At 45.8% G+C, this 8,470-nt stretch overlaps 2 long non-coding RNA genes across 2 annotated transcripts; one reads left to right on the top strand and one right to left on the bottom strand.

Moving 5' to 3' along the window:
* Nucleotides 1-2,092: 2,092 nt before the first annotated feature.
* Nucleotides 2,093-4,543, bottom strand: LOC123133302 (uncharacterized). Its single transcript, XR_006465215.1, has 2 exons — nucleotides 4,342-4,543; nucleotides 2,093-2,410 (listed from the first exon to the last, which is right to left on the bottom strand). It is a non-coding gene; the product is annotated as an uncharacterized lncRNA (long non-coding RNA).
* Nucleotides 3,413-4,917, top strand: LOC123133301 (uncharacterized). Its single transcript, XR_006465214.1, has 2 exons — nucleotides 3,413-3,999; nucleotides 4,469-4,917. It is a non-coding gene; the product is annotated as an uncharacterized lncRNA (long non-coding RNA).
* Nucleotides 4,918-8,470: the final 3,553 nt, after the last annotated feature.

Below are 8,470 nucleotides of genomic sequence, written 5' to 3'. Positions count from 1 at the left end.
ATTTTAGTGATTTTCATCTGCGAAACGCATCTGAAGTGGCTCCGGCAGCTCCGGAACATTTCCGATTTTTATCTCAGAAAATTCCAAAAAGCTTCCAGAATGATTCTGGCACCCTCCAAGAATTATCAAGCATTTGCCGGAACCAATTTGACTTAATGGTATATCCCGAAACAACTTTTCGGTATCATCGAAACTCAGCCGATGACCTCTCTCTGCGGTATGATTCCGCTGTCCAAAACTTTTCCGGTGTCCGAAACTTTTTTTGGTGATTTTCTCTCAGACTCCCTGTCTAGTATTCAGCAGATAGATGACCCTTAAGCATGTGACCCTATAGGTTCGGTGAAGTATAGACATGACCCGGAACCCCTTCCGATCAATGATCAACATCGGAGCCGTGGACACCCATATTGACCCCTATACCCACACGAATGAATATTCGAGTGAACCTCCATTTGCCGTGTGCTATTCCTATTGCTTCGCGATATGTTACAAAGACCCGAGGTGAGATTTACTTACATCCCCGTGGATCAACAACTTGTCCACTATGCTAGTTACCTCGTTACTCGTTTTGTTCTCTTTTCTCGTTTCCGTGTTCCGGCATCCCTGTGATCAAATCACACTGTGTCTGGCCAGACGATGATGGATACCTAACACCGAGAGGGCCTGAGAATATCTCTCCAGCGTCGGAAGAGCAAATCCCAATCTTGAGCTATCAAGTTACTTGACACACTTTTCCATGAACCCGTAAGCCGCCGTAATAGCCACCCATTTACGGATGACGTTTAACGAACCCCAAAGTTCATGAAGCAAGCATGAAGAAACTCTATACTCTCATGGTCTAAGGAATCATGCAAACGTTAACCATCTCTGTGTTATTTACCATTAACTTGTGACGAATGAGTCTCATAGCATAACATCAAACCGGGTCGATTCAACGCAAATGTTCTCTTAACATTGTGCCCTCAAAGTTGCTTGCATAGACATGCCCATGATCAGGAAAACGGAACCATCATGCAACACTTGAGCTAGTCTTAGAGGCCAAACTAGGAATACTTCTTACCATTTATTATTCCACACGTGCATATGAGTCTTCCTCTGAGCCTCGTGGATATTGTAGACTCGAGAATCATTGCAGTTATAGCATGGAACATAAACATAATTATCAAGTTGGAGATAAATAATATCATTTATTATTGCCTCTAGGTCTCCTACACACCAGGGGTTCAAGAGTCACTCCGTATCCAAACGGTCTGTAATTAAGTAGTCTTTATGGCCATGATGACACTTTATGTAAGGCGTTACCAGTAACGCCAGGCCTTAATGTACTTTAAACCCTCCGCTACGTGGGCTGGCTGGGTCCTGGCAGACACTATATAAGCCACCCCCCTCCACTGGCAGAAGGGTTCGCACCCTTGTAACTCATACACACATAATCCAGTCGACCGCCTCCGGGCTCCGAGATGTAGGGCTGTTACTTCCTCCGAGAAGGGCCTGAACTCGTAAATCCCTTGCATATACAAATACTCCATAGCTAGGATCTTGCCTCTCCATACCTACCCCCCATTCTACTGTCAGTCTTAGCACCACGACAGTTGGCGCCCACCGTGGGGCCGGTGTCTTAGCGACTTATTGGAGAAGTTGCAATTGTTCCGATCGCGTTCATCATAGTTTCTGGCGGAGTTCTGGTCGAGGGCCGCGAGATCCGTCTCGGCGCGCTCACGTTCATCGCCGATGACTCCGCTTGGCTCCAGGAGGCTCCACTCGACATCGACGCGCTTCCCGTCCGCGGGGCGACGCACTTCCGTGCATGTGTCTGCGGCGTCCTGCTGCGGCAACCGTCGGCTCCGTATCAGTCGATTCCTGTGTCGTCCTCCCTCCCTGTCTTCCGCCAGCGCAAGCGCTCTGGTCGGTCGAGGCTTCAGCGGTGGGTGAGACACGTAGTGACTCGCCAATCGGCCACCAGCCAAGTCGCGGCGATTGTGACGACCCGTGTCATTATTATTATAGATAATGACACTAGTCCTTGGATTATTTCTTGACAAAATCTTGTTTTGTCAAATAATAATCCATGTCAGAGATTTGCAACAGGGAATAGCTAGAGATGGTAATTTATATTACAATACCATGCCACGCAGGGCTAAAAGTCTCAGGTAGGCTTCTCACACATTCGCCAAATTATTACATCTCCTAACACTGGGGTTCCAACTAGAAATACTAGATAGGTGGTGATAAAATAGTTCATGGAATTACATAGCTAGATCATGAGTTACTTATTCATCCCAGCCCCCATATGTGGCATCCAGATCATACATAGCACTAGATGGATCCACATCTAGGTCCCCTGTGTAGTTTTAGCCATCACCATTGCTCTCCTCACTTGGTCCAGCAGGATTCTCATAAAAGCTTTGCTCTAAGAAAGAGATGATTAATAGCAAGAGTGAGTACAAAGTACTCAGCAAGCTCAAATAGAAGAATGCAACACTCATGATAGCTCCATATAAATCAACAAGTCCTACCTCAACTCAACTCTTCTAAAATAATTAAATAAATAAACATTTGTTGTAGAAAGTTCGTTTTAATTTATAAAAGCTATCAAACACTCGTATTGCGAGATAGACCACCAATAGGTCCCTGTAGTCTTCAATCCAAGAGACTGGCATGAATTCATGTTTTTCTTTAACTCTGCAGAGTTTGTATCACTTTACCCATAGAGCCCGAAACCATAATTGCCATCTGCATTTCCTTAGATGCGAGACATGGTTTAGAACCTAAGCTTTTTCCCATTATGTATATTATATCTCCACCCGGCTAGTGTCACTAGCCGTTGTGTCGGGTTTCGGAACCCGCACTCCACCAACGCTTAATATATAACGCTTGCTAATGCACCCATCCGGCATTAGCTTGGGACTCATCGCCCATCCTACTACTACTTACCCATGTGGAGAGTATAATAACTTGATGGGTAATGGGCTCAACCCGTCATAGACGAGACCATGGTTGATACGGTTGTACGGCGCATAAAACGAGTGAAAGTTATTTAATATTAATATCATAGCCATATGTAGAGGGCCCCATCTTTCAGTATATCCATTCCGGGCACCCTCTACCCACCAAATAATTATAAAAAAATGGATTAGCTGCTCCATCAGCTAACCCAACTATTGCCAACACTCACTCCACACAACTTATCTCAAAAGCATTTTATGCAAGTCGATGATAAGGTACAGCAGAAAATATTGTCTTTTTTAAATAGCTCTAGTCAGCATGATCAAGAAGAGCTTGCCTGAGTTTTCGTACTCAGATCCGGACTCGATTTGCTTCTGTAGCGCCTCCTTCTTCGGACTGTATTCGCTTCCTACGGTTCGGCAAATATATATATTTCGAGACTAAGTCGAGTGAATACAAAGGAATAAAAAATATACGTCGGTGCAGTGTGGTCATCCTACAGTCAAACATTATTATTTCTTTTATTACCTAGTATTTTTTTACTAAGCTTGCATTAGGTGGATTTAGAATAGTTAATTATTAGATGTGCACCTGGTAATTACTAGACCACAATCCTACACGTGCCCTCTCCCTTTCTCAATTTCCAAGTCTCTCTCTCTCTCTCCTGTACTAGTCCTCCACCGAACACAACACACACCAGTACTAGTCCACCAAGAACAGAACACACGTACATGTCTTCTCTCCCTCCTATTCCTCTGCTCCTAATCTAGCCAGACCGGCCATGCCGCCGGCGACGGGGAAACATGCTGCTCCGTCGCTGCTGGCCCTTCCACCCTCTCTCTCTCCCCTGATCCAAATCCCTTATTTTTTTCAGGATTCAGCCCCAAACTCTCTAATCCCCTCTCAGATTTGACTTGCAGGTGAGGCTCTCGTTGGGCTGTGATTCCGCTGCTCCAGATCGAAGCTGCCGGCGTTGGCGGCCGCGGTGCCGCTGGGTGTTGCAGATCAGAGTTCCAAGGGCATGGCCATGGAGCAGATCGAGCATAAGTGCAGGTTAGTGATGCCCTTGTTCATCTCCCTATTTTTTTTTTCTATGCTAAGTTCTCAGATTTTGTAAATTAATTTAGTCTCATGTGCATGTGTGTACTGAACCAATTCCTCCTGTGAAGGATGTTTGTGTACTGATGATGTACAATATCTTGTCTCCTTTTATTATACTTGGTTAAGGCACTATTTATGCTTTCTTGTACTGTTGCTTCCAAGATCTGGGATGGATGACACTACTGAAATGATTTAGCTTTTGTGTGCATCTGTGAAGAACTAGTGAGGAATATTGTGTGTGCAACGTGCAAGATTTCCTTTTATATGCGGAAACTAGAAGATGCAAGAACTCACCTTTCTTCCTACGTTCAGACTCCACCCTCTAGGCTAGCTTCTAGCTCCAGCTTGTCCCCTTCGGTCTACTGCTGACTGCTCAGGTCACCATCCTCACTTGTTGTTCTTGGATCTTTGTTGATTGCAGGTAGAGAGATGAAGACAGTGGGAGGAAGACAAGCTGATGGTCTGGCTATTTGGGGAAGAATGGAGACGTGTGAAGTCTTAGGAGTGGCTTGCTCTTCTCTTTCCCCTCTTAATATCAGAAATCCATCTCCCTTGGCTGGTATGGCTGCCCATTCCTTCTCTAGTGTGTTGCCTTTGTGGAGCCTTTCTATTGGCTAGGAGTTGCAGCCCATGCCTAGACTACTGATATACATATTATGCACATGATGGTGGTTGTCAAATGTGTATCTCAAATGTGTCTTGCTGTCCTAGTTGACCCAGAGATATTTGTGTTGGTCTAAGTTTGTGTTGGTCTCATCTCCCTATATTTTGTTTTACCCAAGAATTGTAACACACATGTACTGTTGTACTGTTGAGGTGTGTGAATATATATATATATATATATTTGAGTGGTTATGTTTGTTGAAGAAATCTGAAAATGTATATTTTTAGATGCTTAATATATTCTACTTAATTATCTAATTAAGGGTGGAATTACTATGTGACAAAAATACGGGTCATTACAGCGATCGAGCCCGACGAATCTCTCTACGGCCTGTTCGATCTGTCGACTGGCTCCGTAGAGACTGCATCAGAGTGCGACAGTAGTGATCCAGCGGCGGAGGTCCTGATGGTCAATGGGCCTCGTAGTCCTCCCGGCTTCCCTCGCATAGACGGAGCGGACGGCGGAGGCGACCCCGCTCAGGTCCACGAGGAATATCAATCCGAACCACTCACTTCTCTGCAAAGGGAAGATCTTCGCCGCTGGAATGTGGATGCTCTGCATACTCCCATCATAGGAGAAACCCCCGAGGCTCGCGCCTTGGATGATGCGTGTTTGGCCAATTTGGCTGAGCGCACTCGAATGGAGAACCTCCAGCGAGCACTCGATGAACGCGCGCGGCAACGAGTACCAGACTCCAGTCGATGTCAACTCTTTCCGCCGCCGACTCAGGTATATCGAACCCCAATTCAGAATCTAGCAGCTGCAGCCCGTATAGCAGAGTCAATTCGACCAGTCTGATCATCCGACACACATAGCCACCCCTGGGAGGCAAGCTTTGATGGTCGACCCAGTCGTCGAAGGCACTCGACTGACTAAGGTTTTGATGGATGGTGGCAGTGGACTGAATATATTATATGCGGAGACGCTAAAAGGAATGGGCATTCCGATGTCCAGACTCGGTTCCAGTAAAATGAGTTTCCATGGAGTCATTCCTGGAAAGAAGGCTGAGTCACTCGGCCAAATAGCTCTTGATGTGGTTTTCGGCGATTCGAAGCATTTCCGTAAAGAAAAGCTAACATTTGAAGTCGTGGATTTCCAGAGTGCTTATCACGCTATTTTGGGCAGGCCAGCTTATGCACGGTTCATGGCTCGACCATGTTACGTATACCTCAAACTGAAGATGCCTGGCCCCAAGGGTGTGATCACCATCACTGTCAATCGGAAAAAGGCAGAAGAGTGCTTTCAGAAGGGCTCAAAGATTGTCGATGCTCAGATAACAGTGGTGGAGCTGGAAGAGTATCAGAAAAATGCAGATCCGAGTGATTTATTGCGGGCCAAGAAACCCGCCACAGAGTCGGCGTTCCAGTCGTCTGGTGAGATGAAATCCGTTCACATTCACCCGACCGACCCCAGTGCTGCTCCGACTCATATTTCCACAACACTCGACTCTAAATAGGAAGAAGCGCTCATCCAGTTCCTCTGTGAGAACTGGGACATCTTCGCATGGAAGCCTGCTGACATGCCGGGTGTTCCCAGGGGGCTGGCTGAGCACCGTTTACGAGTCGACCCAAAAGCAAAACCTGTCAAAGAACATCTTCGACGGTCCACCGTCCAGAAGAGAAAGGCCATTGGTGAGGAGGTGGCTCGGCTCCTAGCAGCAGAGTTTATCTGAGAGGTTTACCACTCCGAGTGGCTCGGCAATGTTGTCATGGTCCCCAAGAAGGACAAGTCACTTCGCATGTGCATCGATTTCAAACATATCAATCGGGCCTGCCCGAAAGATCATTTTCCTCTCCCTCGCATCGACCAAATTGTCGACTCGACTGCATGATGTGAGAGGTTGTCTTTTTTAGACGCCTATTCAGGGTAGCATCAGATCCGTCTGTATGGACCCGATGAGATAAAAACAGCTTTCATCACTCCATTCGGGTGCTTCTGCTATGTCACCATGCCATTCGGCCTCAAGAATGCCGGAGCCACGTTCATGAGGATGATTCAGAAGTGTTTACTCACTCAAACCAGTCGGAACGTGGAAGCGTACATGGATGATATTGTGGTCAAATCACGGAAGGGTTTCGACCTGTTGACTGACCTCGCTGAAACATTTGCCAATCTCAGGAGGTATGATATCAAGCTCAATCCATCAAAGTGCACATTCGGAGTTCCTGGTGGAAAGTTACTCGGTTTTCTCATTTCCGATCGAGGAATCGACGCTAACCCAGAAAAAGTTGGCACTATACTCCGAATGAAACGCCCTGTGCGTGTGCATGATGTCCATAAGCTTACTGGATACTTGGCCGCATTAAGTCGATTCATCTCCCGCCTCGGTGAAAAGGCATTGCCTCTTTACCGACTGATGAAGAAGTCAGACAACTTCGAGTGGACTCCGGAAGCTGATGCAGCATTTGCCGAGCTAAAAGCTCTGCTATCCACCCAGCCGGTGCTTGCTGCTCCAATCAGCAAAGAGCCTCTGTTGCTTTACATTGCAGCCACAGGACAAGTCGTCAGTACAGTACCTACGGTCGAGCGGGAAGAAGGGAAAGCCTTCAAAGTTCAGTGCCCAGTATATTATCTTTCCGAAGTATTGACCCCATCGAAGCAAAGATACCCTCATTATCAGAAGCTCGTGTATGGGATCTACATGACCACGAAGAAGGTTGCTCATTATTTCTCTGATCATTCCATTACAGTCGTCAGCGACGCCCCACTATTAGAGATTCTGCACAACAGAAATGCAACTGGTCAAGTGGCGAAATGGGCGATTGAACTCCTTCCCCTTAATATCAAGTTTGAGGCAAAGAAAGCCATTAAGTCCCAAGCAATAGCAGATTTCCTTGCCAAGTGGATTGAACAACAGCAGCCGACTCTAAAGGAAATATGCCCTAGAGGCAATAATAAAGTTATTATTTATTTCCTTATAATCATGATAAATGTTTATTATTCATGCTAGAATTGTATTTACCGGAAACATAATACATGTGTGAATACATAGACAAACAGAGTGTCACTAGTATGCCTCTACTTGACTAGCTCGTTAATCAAAGATGGTTATGTTTCCTAACCATGAACAATGAGTTGTTATTTGATTAACGAGGTCACATCATTAGTAGAATGATCTGATTGACATGACCCATTCCATTAGCTTAGCACCCGATCGTTTAGTATGTTGCTATTGCTTTCTTCATGACTTATACATGTTCCTATGACTATGAGATTATGCAACTCCCGTTTACCGGAGGAACACTTTGGGTACTACCAAACGTCACAACGTAACTGGGTGATTATAAAGGAGTACTACAGGTGTCTCCAATGGTCGATGTTGGGTTGGCGTATTTCGAGATTAGGATTTGTCACTCCGATTGTCGGAGAGGTATCTCTGGGCCCTCTCGGTAATACACATCACATAAGCCTTGCAAGCATTACAACTAATATGTTAGTTGTGAGATGATGTATTACGGAACGAGTAAAGAGACTTGCCGGTAACGAGATTGAACTAGGTATTGGATACCGACGATCGAATCTCGGGCAAGTAACATACCGATGACAAAGGGAACAACGTATGTTGTTATGCGGTCTGACCGATAAAGATCTTCGTAGAATATGTAGGAGCCAATATGGGCATCCAGGTCCCGCTATTGGTTATTGACCAGAGACGTGTCTCGGTCATGTCTACATTGTTCTCGAACCCGTAGGGTCCGCACGCTTAAGGTTACGATGACAGTTATATTATGAGTTTATGCATTTTGATGTACCGAAGGT

The sequence above is a fragment of the Triticum aestivum genome, chromosome 6B (genome assembly GCF_018294505.1).
Source record: "Triticum aestivum cultivar Chinese Spring chromosome 6B, IWGSC CS RefSeq v2.1, whole genome shotgun sequence".
NCBI classification, from domain to species: Eukaryota; Viridiplantae; Streptophyta; class Magnoliopsida; order Poales; family Poaceae; genus Triticum; species Triticum aestivum.
Note: the sequence above shows the minus strand (reverse complement) of the source record. Positions and strands in the feature narration are given on the sequence as shown.